Genomic DNA, 20,000 nt, shown 5'->3' with positions numbered 1-20,000 from the left:
TCTTTCTTTTCCTAAAATTTCAATTTGCTTTAAAATATTTACTTATCATCATATTTTTTTCTGGTGATGCAGTGGCGCAGTAGGTAGTGCTGTCACAGCAAGAAGGCCGCTGGTTCGAGCCTCGGCTGGTTCAGTTGGCGTTTCTGTGTGGAGTTTGCATGTTCTCCCTGTGTGGGTTTCCTTCGGGTGCTCCGGTTTCTCCCACAGTACAATCACATGTGGTACAGGTGAATTGGGCAGGCTAAATTGTAATTGCAGCTGGAAGGGCATCCGCTGCGTAAAACATGTGCTGGTTAAGTTAGCGGTTCATTCCGCTGTGGCAACCCCAGATTAATAAAGGGACCAAGCTTTATATTAAACTCTTTACTTCTTTCTATTGCTTTCATTTAAATTATTTTAATATTCTATTATTTTATTGCATTATTTTTATATTACATTGTATTATTTCTATTTTTCTTTCTTTTTTTCTAAAATTAACAATTTGAATAAAAATATTTATTTAATATAATGATTTGTCTGTCTTTTTATATTGAATTTTCTTTCCTGCTTTTCTTGTATATAAATAATTGAAATCTCCTAATATTTTAATAATGTAAATTAAACTATTTCCATTTCTTTCTTTTCAGATTTTAATATTTACATTTATTTCTTTTTCTGTCTTTAATTTTTTTCAGTCTTGGAGATTTTAATATTTATATTTTATATTTTAATTATTTCTCATATTTACATTTGGGGCAGCACAGTAGCGCAGTGGGTAGCACTGGGGAGTCCCAAGCTGGGTCAGTTGGAATTTGTGTGTGGAGTTTGCATGTTCTCCCCGTGTTGGCGCGGGTTTCCTCCCGGTGCTCCAGTTTCCCACACAGTCCAAACACATGCGCTATAGGGGAACTGATGAACTAAATTGTCCGTAGTGTATGGATGAGAATTAGTGTGTATGAGTGTTTTCCAGTGATGGGTTGCAGCTGAAAGGGCATCCACTGCATAAAACATATGCTGGATAAGCTGGCGGTTCATTCTGCTGTGGCAACCTCTGATTATTTCGGACTAAGCCGAAAAGAAAATGAATGAATGAATACTTACATTTCTGTAAATTTGAATCTTATATTTTTTATTAGTTATATTTTTTACAGTTAAAATTACAATTTCTTTAAAAAAAAAGTCTTAAGAGTTTAACATTTACATTAATTTATTCTGTATATTTATATTTAACTTTCCTAATTAATGTAATTTTTCTTTCCGTTTCTTTCTTTCATTCCTTTTTCTTTCTTTTTCATTTTAATGTGTATTTTTCTGTCTTTTTTATCTCGTTTTACTTTCAGAACGCAAAGTTAATGGATTCTGTGTAAAGAACACAAGCCAAACCCGAGCAGACGTCAGCAGAGAACAGCAGATTTACTGGAAGAGGGGAAAAAGGGAAAACACGGATGTGCTGAGACTCGATCTGACAGACAGACAGATGAAACACACCGATGACATCATCACCAAACACTGATAACCCTTTCAAATCAAATAAACATTAAAAAAAAGAGTGTGTGTGTGTGTGTGTGAGACGGATGGAGGTGAACGAGGACGAGACACACCAATGACATCATCAGACAACACTGACGACTTCTTTAATTAGAAAAATATCTCAACACATCAGCATTTTTATTAACATTCATTCATTCATTTCCCTTCACCTCAGTCCCATTAATCAGGGGTCGCCACAGCAGAATGAACCACCAACTATTCCAGCATATGATTTACACTGCGGATGCCCTACCAGCTGCAACCCAGTATTGGGAAACACCCATACAAACTCTCATTCACACACACTCATACACTACGGCCAATTTAGTTAATCAATTCCCCTATAGCGCATGTGTTTGGACTGTGGGGGAGATCGGAGCACCTGGAGGAAACCCACGCCAACATGGGGAGAACATGCAAACTCCACACAGAAATGCCAACTGACCCAGCCGGGACTCAAACCAGCAACCTTCTTGCTGTGAGGCCATAGTGCTGACCACTGAGCTACCGTGACGCCCCTAACATTTTCTGAAAAACGCTTTCTCAAAAAATGAGAGAAAAAGAAAGAAAGAAATGAGTAAAAACAGATGATGTCTGACATTCAGCAAAGCATGCTGGGATTTGTCACTGAAGCAATATTTAATATTCACCATCTCTGATGAGTGTGCGAATTATGCTAATTATCTCTGATTCATTATGTAATGCAGCACGTGTGTGTTCCCTTGACAATAATAACTGCATTGTGTTATATAACTGTGCACATTCAGTATGAGAGTGCGAGAGAGAGATGTCTGTGTGTGTGTGTGTGTGTGTGTATATATATATATATAAATGCATGTGTGTGTGTTGTGTGTGTTTGTATGTATATATGTGTATGTGCGTGTTTGTAAATATACATAAACATACATACAGAATATGTGTGTGTGTATGTTTGTATGTATATATAGATACATACAGTAAATGTGAGTGTGTGTGAGTGTGTGCATGTTTGTATGTATATATATATCTCTGTGTGTGTGTGTGTGTGTGTATTTGTATGTAAATATATATAGATACATACAGTATGTATGTGTGTGTATTTGTATGTAAATATATATAGATACATACAGTATGTGTGTGTGTGTGTGTGTGTGCGCGCGCATGTTTGTGTGTGTATGTTTGTATGTATATGTGTGTGTGTGTTTGTATATATACATATAGATACATACACTATATGTGTGTGTGTGTGTGTATGTTTGTGTGTTAATGTGTATGTTTGTGTTTATATATGTGTGTGTGTGTGTGTATACATATACATACATACATACATACATACATACAGTATATGTGTGTGTGCGTGTTTGTGTGTGTATATATATACATATATATACATATAGTATATGTGTGTGTGTGTGTGTGTGTATACTCACAAAGATTTTTTCTTGCAAGTTTCTCTTGAAGTCTGTATGTCTTTTTCAGCAAAACACTGTTGAAAAACACAAACACACAATCATTAAAGCTGAAACACACACACACACGCTCATGACTAATGTCCTCTGACAGAGTTGGAGATTTTCAGTCCCAGATGGAAAAACAGACACAGCAGACAGAAAAATCTGTCTGTTCTACTCCGAAATCACAACATGTTCAACACACACACACACACACACACACACACGCACACACGCACACACACACACACACACACACACACACACACACACACACACACACACACACACACACACACTTCCAGCATGTTATTAATTGTACTGTGCAAACTGTGCACACAACAAATGAATTATACACAGCATCATGGGTAATGTAGTCATCTAAATAAATTGAGAACTATTTACATCAGTTGAAGTGCTATATGTAAGCGGGAGGAGCTAAATATCTAGTAGTGCATTCAGCTCTCTGATTGGAGGGGTTTCTGCACAGCATCATGGGTAATGTAGTTTTTAGCATAAATTTCCCTATTAAACATTATTTTAAAAATAGATTAGTGGGTGGACCTAAAGATCCAGAGCATTCTGCTCTCAGATTGGTGGCTTTACTGCACAGCATCATGGGTAATGTAGTTTTTAGCATAAATTTCCCTATTAAACATTGTTTTACAAAAATAGATTAGTGGGCGGACCTAAAGATCCAGAGCATTCTGTTCTCAGATTGGTGGCTTTACTGCACAGCATCATGGGAAATGTAGTTTTCAGCATGAATTGAGAGCATTGCAAGACTAGTTGTATCAGTTGTAAGTGGGCGGAGTTAAAGATTTAGTGTTCTCTGATTGGTGGCTTTGTTGCACAGCATCTTGGGTAATGTAGTTTTAGCATAAACTTCACTATTAAACAATTGTTTTTAAAATGGATAAGTGGGCGGGCCTAAAGATCTAGTGCATTTCTGCTCTCTGATTGGTGGCTTGATTTAGCATGAATTTCACAATTAAACATGATTGTTTTAAAAATATATACAAGTTGGTGATAGATGGGTCTAAAGATCTAGTACTCACTGATCAATGGCTTTATCGCACAGCATCATGGGTAATGTAGTTTTTAGTATGAATTTCACTATTAAACATGATTTGTAAAAAAGATAGAAAAGTAGGCAATAAGCAAGCTGGCGGGGCTAAAGATATAGTGCATTCTGCTCTTTGATTGGTGGCTTGATTGCAGAGCATCATGGGTAATGTAGTTTTCTGCATGACTTTAACTGTTAAACATTATTATTTAAAAAATGAGTTGAACTAATGGAACAACCGATGAAGAACTCACTTAAAGTTGATCAGTAATTACATTAAAAGTCGATCACTTAATGTATTAAAAGTTGATCGTTTATCGTGTTGATCAGTCATTGATTACACCGTGTAAAAAGAATGAGGTTTTCAACGTTCCGCTATACATAGCAGCTTAAATACAATGTTCCAAGCATGCTTTGTTTTGTAAATGCTAATGTTATTAGCTAAACATCCAAAACATTCAGATCTAAAAATACTTATATCTGGTTATGTGAACATTCAGGTTCTGTAAGCGATCTAAATCAAGCAGAGCATTCCAGAAACAAAACTTTCCTTGAAATAATTGTTTTGGGTTAATGCACTTTACATTCCAGCGGTCAGGAAACTGATTTACATCTTCTCATAAACTGTGCGCAGTATTTCAAGACATCAGCCACATTTAGAGCTCTTTCCTGAGTCCTTAAACTGGATTAAATAAGAAAAACAAGCACATTTATATCTGAAAGCACGGGATACGCCATGGCCAATCCCAGTGCACTGTGGGAAACATAAAACCATGACATCATCATCATCATCATCATCATAATGTCAGTCTGTGAGAACGAAACAGCAACAAGAAACTAATTCAGAAGAGAAATCCACAGTAATCCAGCAGATTTTCTGACATTAATCATAGTGGACGTGACAAACAAGCCACAAACATATGCACTATATATAACACACTATTATTATATAATATATATAATGTATATGTGATGACAGGGGAATCATGGGAAAGTGTGCAAACAACACCTCGAATCAATGCATCATAATAATGAGACAAAAATATAAATCGGTAAGACTGAAGAAAAACAACAAATACTCATCTAAAACAGAGACTATTGTAAATAAAAAAAACATTCAAATTTAAATAAACAACTAAAGGAAGATTCTTTAAAAAATCTTATAATGAACAAACAATTTAAAAAACCTAAAGAAAACAATTGCAAAATATACACCACAACAAGCCAAATAAATAACAAAATAGGTATTTTAATTAAAATTAATAAAAATAAAATGCAAATAATAAAACAATAATTTCTTTAAATACATGAAAGCATACAAAATGAATCAAAATGCAAAAATAAAAAGTGAAAAAAAAAACAAGCAAGAAGCGAATAAAAAAACAACAACAAAAGATGAAAAAAATTTAAATGGAATCAAATAATTAAAAAACAAAGACTTTTTTTAATGCAAGAAAGCATGCAAAATGCAAAATTCAAAAATAATACAATGAACAAAAAAGGGTTAAAAATAATGAGAAATAAACGAATAAAACTAAACAACAAAAACCTAAAAATAAAAATCATATAAAACAAAGTCTTTAAATACAAAAAAGCAAAATGAATTAAAACATAATAAAATGCACGAAAATAAGTGAGAAATAATTATTAGAAAAAAAGCGAATAAAAGTAAAAAACAACAAAAAGATTAAAAATGTTTTAAATAAAACCAAATAATAAAAATGTATGAAAGCATGCAAAATGAATGAAAACATTTCAAATATAATAAAAAGCACAAAAATAAGCGAATAAAAATAAACAACAAAAAGATTGTTATTTTTTTTTTAATAAAACCAAATAATTAAAAAAAAAAAATAAATGAAAGCAAGAAACATTCAAAAATAATAAAATGCATAAAAACAAGTGGAAAAATGAGTAAGAAGCAAATAAAAATAAAAAACAAAAAGATTTTTTAAAAATTAAAATAAAACCAAAATAAACAAAAACAGACTTTTTGAATACATGAAAGCATGTAAAATGAATCAACACATGCAAGAACAATAAAATGCACGAAAATAAGTGAGAAAAAATTTATAAAACAATTTGAGAATACAATTAAACAACAAAATAAATTAATTAATTAATTAAACAAAATATTTTAAAAAACTAAGATTTTTAATGCATGAAAGCAAGAAAAACATAATCAAAACAATAAAACAAACAAAAACAAGTAGAAAAAATTAACAAGAAATAAGCGAATAAAAATAAACAACAACAAAAGATAAAATACAAAAAATTTAAAACAAAGATTTTTTATGCATAAAGCAAGCAAAATCAATTAAAAAGTAATTAAATAATAAATATAGACAACAAAACAAAGATTTTTAAAAATAAACATTAACTTAAATATTAAAAATATTGCACAAATTAAAAGAAAAAACATGAAAACAAGCACATGAATTAATAAGAAATTCATTAAAAATAAACAAAATGTATTTTCTTGAAAGAAAAGCCCTGAAGTGTTGAATTAAAGTGAAGAAAAGTAATGAAAAGAAATGAGAAAGGAAAGTAATCTTGAATGATTTGATAAAGAAAAGTGTGAATGAGTCTGACTTACACACACAGACGAACAGACGCTCATGTTGAGGCAAACACTGGTTAAACTTTACTGTTTTAGGCTGGCAACAGTGTTTCGGTTGGTTGCTTTGTGTGTGTGTGTGTGTGTGTGTGTGTGTGTGTGTGTGTTCTGCTTGATTGATCACTCAACAGAAGAAAGTGTGTGTTTACATTCAGTGACTGAATATAAAACGCTTTCAGTAGTATCTGCTTTTCACACTCGTTCACAAAGACTAACACACACACACACACACACACACACACACACACACACACACACACACACACACACACACACACACACACACACACACACACACACACACACACACACACACACACACAATTTCACAATGTAATATTGAGCACACACACATACAATGTATATGAGCACATACAAACAAACACACATGCACAAACACACACACACGTTTTTCTCACAATGTATATGAGCACATAAAAACAAACACATAAACACACACACACATGCACACACGCACAGACACAAACACACACACATTTTTCTCGCATTGTATATGAGCACAAACAAACAAACATATACGCACACGCACGCACATGCGCACACGCACACACACAATGTTCACACACACTTATTTCTTCAATGTTATTGAACACACACAAAACACTCAAACACATCAATACAGATACACACACTTATCTCCTAATGTAAATGGGGATGAGCGCATATATATATATACACACACACGAACACACGCACACACAAACAAACAACAAAAATACTCTTACAAATACATACAGACACACACACTTATCTCTTAATGTAAATGAGCGCACACACACACACAAACACACAAACACAGACACACACACACACACACACACACACACACACACACACACACATTTACAGTATCACACACTTATCCAATGTACTTTATATACACGCACTCATATACACACACACAACAAACACATAAACACACTCATTACCATGACAAAAGTCTACCTTTAAATGCGAGGCTGAAACTGTCGCCAGGTTTACACTCTGCGCTGCACTGCAGGACACACATGAATGATTGACTAACTCATATATATTAAACTGAGCTGTACAATCAGTGATGAAGCCATTTTGACTTTGAGACAGCCGTAAAACACACACAACTCCACAATCTTACAGCAGAACTGAACATACAGGACAGTTTTTATCCTGAATCAGGAGGAAGGTCACATTCCTGACCGCTGATGATAAACACACTGATAAATACTAAAGCTGAACAGTAAACCGTTTGAGCATCGATACCGCAATGTGTGTATCCGCAATAGACACACCACAGGATTACATGGTCAATTAAAGTGCTGATGGATGGATGGACAGACTGACAGATAGAGCGACAAATAGAACAACAGATCAATAGATAGAACGATACTTAGAATGATAGAACAATATGAAGATGGATGGTAGAATGGAACAACAGATAAAACGACAGACGGACAGACAGACAGAGAGATAAAACAACAAATAGATAGATAGATAGATAGATAGATAGATAGATAGATAGATAGATAGATAGATAGATAGATAGATAGATAGATAGATAGATAGATAGATAGATAGATAGATAGATAGATAGATAGATAGATAGATAGATATAAAGATGGATGGATGGAACGACAGATGTAACGATAGATAGATAAACAGACAGAACGATAGATAGAAAGATAGAACAATATAAAGATGGAAGGACAGACAGACAGACAGACAGACAAACAGATGATAGATAGATAGATAGATAGATAGATAGATAGATAGATAGATAGATAGATAGATAGATAGATAGATAGATAGATAGATAGATAGATAGATAGATAGATAGATAGATGGAACAACAGAGTGATAGACAGATCGATAGATAGAATGATAGAACAATATAAAGATGGATGGATGGAACGACAGATATAACGATAGATAGATAAACAGACAGAACGATAGATAGAAAGATAGAACAATATAAAGATAGATGGAACGACAGACAGACAGACAGACAGACAGATGGATAGATAGATGGATAGATAGATAGATAGATAGATAGATAGATAGATAGATAGATAGATAGATAGATAGATAGATAGATAGATAGATAGATAGATAGATAGATATAAAGATGGATGGATGGAACGACAAATATAACAATAGATAGATAAACAGACAGAACTATAGATAGAAAGATAGAATGATGGATGGATAGACAGACAGACAGACAGATTTATAATTGCGGACAGAAAGACGGACAGGTAATTTTTCTCTCATTAACGGACAAAAAAAAACAATGACATCATACTGCACTGCACAAATTTCCATCCAATCAAATGCTCTCTAGAACGAGAAGCCCCTCCCTTTCTATAACTCCTCCCACTGGCTAAAAAACAGCACATTCTGTTCCCGAATGTCCCCAAATTAAGCCCTGGCTGGCTCAGATCAACGAAAAAACAATCAAGAAAATGATGATGATGATGATGATGATGGTTTCCCCCAAACAGGTTTGATCATCAGTGTGTGATGAGTGTGAGAACTGCAGAGATTGTGAAACGGCAGAGTGTGTGTGTGTGTGTGTGTGTGAGTGTGTCCTGAAGCCAGTCTTACATCACAACTCCACATGTGTGCAAAGTCTGTGTGACGCGGCTCTGTGGCATCTGGGTGAAAGGCATGATGGGAACAGGGTGTGTGCTTGGGCGTGACACTGAACTGCACACACACACACACACACACACCTTCTCCTACAGCAGGGTGTGTGTGTGTTTGGGTGCGGTTGTTTTAAAAATTGCTCTGTAAATTTTAAGAGGTGAAGGGCTCATGGTTACAAAACACACTTTCTCTCTCTCACACACAGACACACACACACTCAAATACACACACAGTTCCTCGTAAAGGTGGTGCAATGTACAGTAATCTTCAACAGGGTCAAACAGGCTCGAGATAAAAGCAGATCTGGTTTATTACCACCGTCCAGCGCTGATAAATGTGTTTAGATGTTCTGTCCTGCTGTACTGACATGTGCTGCAGCTGCTGCTGTATATCTGGAGGACGAGTCTACATGCCAAAACTGATCCGAGTGCACGAAAACACAGACTAAAACAAAACAAAAAAAACAAATCTAAAGTCAAACGCGTGTGAGTGTGTGTATTAAATCAAACCAAATTAACAAAGTTAAAAAATGAAAATGTATTTAATAGATGAATAATCTAAAAATTATCTAAAAAGACAAAAAAAAAAAGTGAAATATAGAGGAAATAAAAAAAAATATTTATAATATATATATATATATATATATATATATATATATATATATATATATATATATATATATATATATATATATATATATATATATGGGGGGGGGGTGTAAATAAGACGAAAATTGAAAATTGAAACAAAAATAAAAATGTAAAAAATGTAAAATAAAAATAAAATATTAAAATATTAAGAGACAAAAAAAGAAAATGATGAATTATTCCTTATAATAATTGATGCTAAATGAAATAAAGAGAAACACAACAAATAACAAAAAACATGAATGTTGAACAAAAAAATGAACTGAAATAAACCTATAATAAAATATTTACAAAAATAAATTATAAAAAAATAAATAAATAAAAAAATGTGTGTGTGTGCATTTACTAAATTAAATCAAATTTAGTTGGAAAAAAGGAAAAATATTCACTAAATAAACAATATAAAAATGTATTAAAAGACAAAATAAAAGCAAATTAATAATTATCAAGAAAAAATGTATATAGCAATAAAAAATGTATAATATACGTTTATTAACAACATATATATAACTGAAATAAATATATAATTAAATGTTAAAAATACAAATATTTTAAAAAAACTGTACGTGTGTGTGTTTAATTAAATTAATAAAATGTAAAAATAAATATATATTTAGTAAATGAATAATATAAAAATATTTAAAAGACAAAAATAAAAGTGAAATTAATAATTATAGAAGAAAAATAGAACAATTAATGTTATAATTATTATAACAATTAGTAAATGTTTATTTATATATAAAAATGTTATTTTTTTTATATTTATATAAATATTTTGAGTTAGATATTTAATTGATTTAAGATTATATTTATACCTTAAATTTGTTTTAATTTAATATTTTAGTTTTCATTTTCGTCTTATTTAGAAATATATTTATAAATATTAATGTATACTAAGGGCGTCTTGGTAGCGCAGTGGGTAGCAAGGTCACCGGTTCGAGTCCCGGCTGGTTTGGTTGGCATTTCAGTGTGGAGTTTGCATGTTCTCCCCGTGTTGGCGTGAGTTTCCTCCGGGTGCTCCAGTTTCCCCCAAAAACATGCGATATAGGGGAATTGGGTAGGCTAAATTGTCCGTAGTGTATGAGTGTGTGTGTGTGAATGGGAGTGTATGGGTGTTTGCGGATGGAAGGGAATTTGCTGCGTAAAATATATGCTGGATAAGTTGGCGGTTCATTCTGAACCCAGATTAATAAAGAGACTAAGCCAAAAAAAAAAAAAAAAGAATGAATTAATGAATGAAATGAATAATTAGAGAAAAAATATATAACAATTAATTAATAAAATAATTATAATAGCAATTAAAATGTATATGCATATTTATATATAACATTTTTATTGTAATTTTCATATTTATATATATATATATATATATATATATATATATATATATATATATATATATATATATATATATATATATATATATATATTTTAGGATAGATATTTTATTCTTTTAAGATATTATTTAAATTTTAAAATAGTTTTAATTTATTATAATTTTCACTTTCATCTAATTTATATTTATCTAACATATTTATTATAAAATTATATAATGCATAAAATAAAAAAAATACTAAAAATTATAACAAAAAAGAAAAAAAGAATTAAATCAAATTTAAAATATAAATAATATCTTATAACATTAGAAGAATAAAGCAATAAATATTTTAAAAGTAATATAATAATAAATACAAAATAAAATAAAAGCAACAAATAAAATGACAAACACAACAAATAACATAAAAAAGAAACATAAAATAATTAAATGAACTTAACATATAATTTAATATTTATATAAAAAAAAGAAAAAACAATACATTACAAAAAATATCAAATAAAGTACAATCTTATTCAGCGATCGCTCAGTTATGCAGCACTGGAGACAAAGGTGATAGCAATGTCTGTCAGTGACTTTTGACCTCTAGACTTTGAGCGTTTCCATTAAATGAGCTGCTTCGGGGTTAAAGTTTTAAAGCCACACTTTCACATGAACCCAGTAATGATTATGACGCTCACACTTGCTGTCTACCTAGGGCACTAGAATCTGTCATAATCACTGTTATATGGAGGAATAAAGCCTGAACTGAACCCAAGGACACTGAAACTCCTTCTGGATCTCTGGCTTCTGATTGGCTGATGTCCATCATTGTCTGTTGTTGCCATGGCTACGTGACTCATTCTCGTGGAATTCCACAGTAAAAGTCACTCGTGGACAAATTCCAGACACTCCCTGATTCTGGCTGCTAGGAGACGGAAGACGCTCAGTTACACTCAGTAAAGCGCACACGCGCACACACATGCACACACACACACACACACACACACACGAGCATTACAGTAAGTCCTTACTCCCTAAAGCTATAAGACTATACGATATGCATAGAGCTTCATTTTAAAAGTATAAAAGAATGAATAAATGAAGTATGAATGAATGAATAAAAGTATGAGTGAATGAATGAATTAATGAATAAAGGAATGTGAACAAGAGTAAATAAAAGAATGAGCAAAATAAAGTATGAATGAATGAGAACCAGAATTAATAATTAATGAATAAATGTGAACTAGAATGAATGAACGAATGAATCAACCAATCAACGAATGAATGAATATAAACCAGTGTGAATGAATGAATGAATGAGAACCAGAGTGAATGAACACCAGAATGAATGAATAAATGAATCGATCAACCAATCAACAAATCAACGAATAAATCAATCAACAAATCAATGAATGAATGAATGAATGTAAACCAGAGTAAATGAATAAATAAGAACCAGAGTGAATGAATGAATAAATGTGAACCTGAGTGAATGAATGAATCAATCAATCAATCAACAAATGAATGAATGAATGAATTGATGAATGTAACCCAGAGTGAATGAATGAGAACCAGTGAATGAATGAATCAAATCTATCTATCCATCTATCCATCTATCTATCTGCAAACGTGAACTAGAGTGAATGAATGAGAACCAGAGTGAATGAATGGATGAATCAATCAATCAATCAATCAATCAATCAATCAATCAATCTGTGAATGTGAACCAGAGTGAACCATTGAATCAATCAATCAACAAATGAATGCATGAATTGATGAATGTAACCCAGAGTGAATGAATGAGAACCAGTGAATGAATGAATGAATCAAATCTATCTATCTATCTATCTATCTATCTATCTATCTATCTATCTATCTATCTATCTATCTATCTATCTATCTATCTATCTATCTATCTATCTATCTATCTATCTATCTATCTATCTATCTATCTATCTATCTATCTATCTGCAAATGTGAACTAGAGTAAATGAATGAGAACCAGAGTGAATGAATGAATGAATGAATAAATGAATGAATGAATGAATGAATGAATGAATGAATGAATCAATCAATCAATCAATCAATCAATCAATCAATCAATCTGTGAATGTGAACCAGAGTGAACCATTGAATGAGAACCAAAGTGAATGACTGAATGAATGGATAAATGAATGATTTATCAATCAATCTATCATTCTGTGAATGTTAATGAATAAGTATGAATGAATGAATGAATGAATGAATGAATGAATGAATGAACCAATCAATCAATCAATCAATCAATCAATCACACATATCATTAAATACAGAAAAAAAAACTAAACACAAATGTCTGCATAAGAAGTGTGTGTGTGTGTGTGTGTGTGTGTGTGTGTGTGTGTGTGTGTGTGTGTGTGTGTGTGTGTGTTACGAAGGCTAGCAGGTGTACAGTGTGAATCTCAGCAGCGCAGCTGGATAAACTCATTGATTCACTGATTCACATGTGAAGAGCTGCTCCGGCCACTTGTGCTCCATCACAGCCCATAATACAGCCCTGATTACAGACAGAGCATTAATCCAGCAGCGGATGCAGAGCACAGATCTGTCCACAGCCGGATTACACACACACAACACACTCACACAGCTGACTGCACGCACACAACACACACATGCATGCTGCAACTCAATGCGCAGCACACACACAATAACACACGCGCAGACGTCTAGACGGAGGAGAAACTCAAAACTCAAACCGCTGCATTGCTCAGATTCTTTATCAGGATCGAAACACACTCTTGTTCAGACGTTTGCGCATGGATTTATGCATTCATGACATATGTAGGCAAGAATGCATATGTAGGGGCGGCATGGTGGCTCAGTGGTCAGCACTGTCACCTCACAGCAAGAAGGTTGCTGGTTTGAGTTTGCACGTTTTCCCTGTGTAGACCTGGGTTTCCCTCCGGGTGCTCCGGTTTCCCCTACAGTTCAAACACATGCTCTATAGGGGAATTGATTAACTAAATTGGCGGAAGTGTATGAGTGTGTGTGTGAGAGAATGAGTGTGTATGGGTGTTTCCCAGTACTGGGTTGCATCTGGAAGGGCATCCACTGTGAAAAACATGCCACATATCCACTCATCCATCCATCATTCTGTCTATGATACTTTCATTCGATCCATCCATCTATCTATCCATGCATCCATCCCTCCATCCATCCATCCATCCTTCTGTCTATTATACTTTCATTTATTTCATCCATCCATCTATTCATCTATTATTTTGTTTATCATACTTTCATTCCATCCATCCATCCATCCATCCATCCATACATACATACATACAGACATACATACACCCATACACCCATTCATTTGTCTATCATACTTTCAAACTATCCATCCACACATCCATCCATCCATCCATCCTACTTATTAGAAAATTATTAATAATTTAAAGGGCGGCACGGTGGCTCAGTGGTTAATACTGTGGCCTCACAGCAAGAAAGTTGCTGGTTCGAGTCCTGGGTTGGTCAGTTGGCATTTCTGTGTGGAGTTTGCATGTTCTCCCCGTGTTGGTGTGGGTTTCCTCCGGGTGCTCCGATGTCCCCCACAGTCCAAACACATGCGCTATAGGGGAACTGATGAACTAAGCTGGCCGTAGAGTATGAGTGTGTGTGTCTGTGTGTGTGTGTGTGTGTGTGTGTGTGTGTGTGTGTGTGTTTGTGTGTGTGTGTGTGTGTGTGTGTGTGTGAATGGGTGTTTCCCAGTACTGGGTTGAAGCTGGATGGGCATACGTTGCCTAAAACATATGCTGGAATAGTTGGGGGTTCATTCCGCCGTGGCTACCCCTGATGAAATGATATTCAGTTGCAATGATAACGCATAAATCTTAAATAAGAGCTGAATAAACATGAACAACATCATCTCAGAGCTATGCAGAGCTGATTTACTGATGAATCTGACTAAGGACACACACACACACACACACACACACACACACACACACACACACACATGTACATATACACACACACACTCCCACGCAAACTTTAGTTTAATTTTTAATTTTAGTTAAAAAAAAAAACTAAAACACTAGCAAACTCCAGGCCAATTAGCCCTGATGTGCAGCTTAATCGTGACGGAGACAGAAGCCCAATCAGGAAAAAATAATTGGTGAACAAATATTGGGCGGTTGCCAAATCTTGTGTTTTCAAGATGAGCGTCGAACCTTCAGGGAGGAAAAATAACAGGCAACCGACGACACATGCAAATAAGAGCATAATGAAGGAGAAACAACAGACTGACAGATGACTGACACACACACACACACACACACACATACTACACAGCACATACGCGGACACACAATGCACACTCTTACTACACACATTTACTGAATACTAAGTACACAAACACACACTCATTCCACATACAAGCATATAATCAAGCATAAACACTCATGCATATGCACACAATAATAATGAACACACAAACACACACATGCATACAGTATATATACTGTACTAACAAACACACACGGACACTCAAACACTTATGCATACATACAGCATACACACACACATACAACCATACAGTATTTAAACATTTAAATACTCGCATGCATGCATGCATACACACACACAAACACACACTCAGTATTGAACAGTAGAGCTGATGGTGAAGGTGTGGTGCTGAAAACCATTATTTGATGTAAACAGCCGAGGGCGAATCGTCATTCACTGACATGAAGGAAATGAAGAACTGAACAACATTTAACATTCAGAGATCCAGAAAGATTCTGCACAATAATATATACCAACACAACAGACACTGCTAAAACAATGACGAAAAACAATGACGAAAACAAGCAAAGATAAAGAGTACACTATTAATATATTGATATTTTTATCCAAAATAAATAACTGAATGAATAAATAAACAAAAATAATAAATAAGTAAATGCATATGCAAAAAATAAATAAAATAAATAAAAACGCAAACAAAAATAAATAAAACATAAATAAATAAATGCTCAAAAAAAAAAAAAATAAATAAATAAATGCACAAACAAATAAAAAATACACGAACAAATAACAAATAAATGAATACACACAAAAATAAATACACAAACAAAATAGTAAATAAATGCTCAAACAAATAAATACGCAAACAAAAATAAATAAATAAATATAAACAAACAAAAATAATAAATAAATAAATAAATACACAAACTAATTAAATACACAAACAAAAATAATAAATAAATAAATAAATATTCAAACAATAAATAAATTAATGCAAAAACAAAAATAATAAATAAATACGCATAAATAAATAAATAAATAAATAAATATGCAAACAAAATAATAAATAAATATGCAATAAATAAATAAATGCACAAACAAAAATAATAAGAACATAAATAAATACACATAATAAATAAATAAACACACAAACAAATAAATAAATACACAATAAACAAATAAATAAATACGAAACAATAAATAAATTAATAAAAATAATATATAAATAAATACGCAAACAAAATAAATAAATGCACAAACAAAAATAATAAATAAACAAATAAATACACAAAATTAATAATAAATAAATAAATGCCAAAACCAAAAAATAAATAAACACACAAATATAATAATAAATTAATAAATAAATTAATTAATTAATATAATACATAAATAAATGCCCAAACAAAAAATAATAAACAAATAAATACACAAAAAATAATTTATTAATAAATATAATAAATAAAAAATAAATACCCAAACAAAAAATAATAAATAAATGGCCAAATGAAAAATAAATAAATATAAATATTTTTAATGGTTTTTTTTATCCAAGAATTTGTTTCCAAAGATTTTTATTGTAAAATAGTAATTTCCCCCACAGTGTTTATTTGTTTTAAATAAAGTTTAATAAAAAATAAAAACATATACATATATTTGTAGTATCATTTTTTCAATTAAAGACTTTATGCAAAACAGGCATACAGTTATGAATACAAATATTATTAAAATGATCTTCTTCTGACTGCAGCGCGGTGAAAACCAGCGCAGTGAAAACCAGGCGTCTGATTACACCGCAATGAGCAAATATACTAAATAAACACACTACTGTACATGCTGGATATAGAGAGGAAAAACCTCCCTAACATGATGCACAGCTCAGTGTTATTAGCAGTTAAAAACAACTCCAGCTAAAATAAAATACGACATATGACACTTATTTTAGCTAGTTGTCAAAGCAATGTGGTATACTGTGCTAAATTAAAATTATAATTATAAGTAAGAGAAAACTCAACTAAACACTTGCCATATACAACAAAATGACATCATCAATTTCATGCATAACTTCATCATATATTTTTTAATCTTCTATTTCTATCTAACACATGGTTTTGCCATGAATGCATATGCATAAAATCATGCAAGCATTAGAAGACTTTCTGAAGTCCAAATATGCTTCGGATTGCATGCAAAAAAAAGTTAAAATAACACTATATTCTGCAGCCCATGAGAAAAAAGGATGACGAATGCAGAATGTCAAACTCTTAAGACATTTGCAGAGTCTTAATTCTGGGTGTTTGTGTGTTCATGAGCAACACCTTCATTCTGAACATACTTCAGCACATTCCTCACATTCACAGCAAACTCGCATGACAAACAAAACACACACTTTCACAGCGCTTCTGCACACGTGGGCTTAAACATTGCGGATGCATTTTATTGTCAATTTAAACCTTCTATTATTTTGCACAAACAAAAACTTTAATGAAGCATGTGTATTTAAAGACATCTTGTCTTGTAAACAGTAACTTAAAGACTCCCACGATACCTATTTTTAACTAACTCTAACTCCTGAATCATACAGTCAGCTTCAATTAGCATCCAATAACTAAGTCTAATATTTTTAGTTTGTTTACTCTGTTACTGTCAACTCTGCAACCTTTAACTTTGTTACTCTCATCTCCACTACTGCTATCTCTGTTACGGTCAACGATGGTACGATCAACTGTGCTACGGTGAACTGTTATTTACAACAGTGCTGTCATCTCCATTGCTGTCATCTCCGTTACGGTTATCTCGGTTATGGCCGTCTCCATTATGGTCATCTCCGTTACAACCATCTCCTGTTGTTGTCAACTCCGTTACTGTCAACTCTGCTATTGGCCATCCTGACTACGGTCAACTTTGTTTCTGTCAACTCCGCTACTGTAAACTGATATTGTCATCTCCGCTACAGTCACCTAAGTTATGTTCAACTATGTTATGGTCAACTCTGTTACAGTCAACTCTGCTGATTAATTACTGTCATCTCCGTTACGGTCAGCTCTGCTACTGTCAACTGCTATTGTCATCTCCATTACTGTCATCTTCGTTACCGTCAACTCCATTACTGTCATCTCTATTACTGTCATCTCTGATATGGTCACCTCCACTACGGTAAACTCAGTTACTGTCAACTGCTATTGTAATCTCTGCTACAGTCATCTCCATTGCTGTCAACTCCTTACTGTGAACTCTGCTACTGTCAACTGCAATTGTCATCTCCATTACTGTCACCTCCGTTACTGTCATCTCAGTTACCGCCAGCTGTTAGTCATCTCCGATATTGTCACCTCCACTACAGTCAACTCTGTTACGGTCAACCGTTAACTCTGTTTACTAGTTACTGTCATCTCCATTACAGTTATCTCTGTTACTGTCATCCTCATTACGGTCAACTCCAATATTATCAACTCCACTACTGTGAACTGTTAGTCAACTCTATTGACTAGTTACTGTCATCTCCGTTACTGTTAACTCCACTACTGTCAACTCTATTATTGTCAACTCTGCTACTGTCAATTGCTGTTGTCATCTCCATTACAGTCAACTCCATTACTGTCAACTCTTTTAATGTCATCTCCGTTACTGTAATCTTCATTACGGTCATCTCCGTTACGGTCATCTCTGTTAATGTCAACTCCATTGCTGTCATCTCCGTTACGGTCATCTCCGCTACGGTCTACTGTTATTGTCATCTCTGCTACTGTCAACTCAGTTACTGTAGTATCTCAGTTATGGTCAACACGTTACCACCATCTTCGTTACCGTCGACTCCGTTACTGACAACTGTTACTGTCAGCTGCATTACTGTCAACTCCATTATTGTCATCTCTGTTACTGTCATCTCCGTTACAGTCATCTCTGTTAATGTCAACTCCAATGTGGTCAACTGTTACTGTCATCTCCGTTACTGTCATTTCCTTTATTGTCAACTCTGCTAAGGTCAACTGTTAGTGTCATCTCTGCTACTGTCAACTCTGTTACTGTCGTTACTGTCGACTCTGTTACTGCCAACTGTTACTGTCACCTCCACTACGGTCAACTTTGTTACGGTCAACTCCGTTACTGTCAACTGCCATTGTCATCCCTGCTAAAGTCATCTCCATTACTGTCAACTCCATTATGGTCAACTGTTATTGTCATCTCCATTACGATCATCTCCGTTACTGTCAACTGTTACTGTCATCTCCGTTATGGTGGACTCTGTTCATGTCAACTCCGCTACTCTAAACCCATAACAGTTACATTAAAAAAACAATTAGTAATAGAACCAAATATTCCCCATTTCATTTAAGCATTATTTTACATTAATAATAAATTTAGTTTAATGAAAATTACATTTGTTCTATATCACCTCAGTTTAAGGAAAATAAATGGAACATGCTTGAAATGTACCTGCAATTCAGTGATGAGTCCACACAGACAGACACAGCGTTCTGCGTCA

At 33.3% G+C, this 20,000-nt stretch overlaps 1 protein-coding gene across 4 annotated transcripts in view; it reads right to left on the bottom strand.

Annotated features, from left to right (window-relative positions):
* Positions 1–20,000, bottom strand: part of LOC101884022 (uncharacterized) — a 70,148-nt gene that overhangs the window by 39,677 nt on the left and 10,471 nt on the right. For 2 of the 4 annotated variants that reach the window (XM_073935616.1, XM_073935618.1), the window contains exons 1-2: positions 6,602–6,654; positions 2,919–2,974 (exon numbers count right to left, since the gene is read on the bottom strand). The gene's annotated coding sequence lies outside the window, so the exon portion shown is untranslated. Of the gene's footprint in view, positions 1–2,918; positions 2,975–6,601; positions 6,655–20,000 lie in introns of those variants that run through there. The other 2 variants (XM_073935615.1, XM_073935617.1) reach the window with 1 other exon arrangement.

This window comes from Danio rerio, chromosome 21 (genome assembly GCF_049306965.1).
Source record: "Danio rerio strain Tuebingen ecotype United States chromosome 21, GRCz12tu, whole genome shotgun sequence".
Classification (NCBI taxonomy): Eukaryota; Metazoa; Chordata; class Actinopteri; order Cypriniformes; family Danionidae; genus Danio; species Danio rerio.
This window is presented reverse-complemented; position numbering and strand designations above follow the sequence as displayed.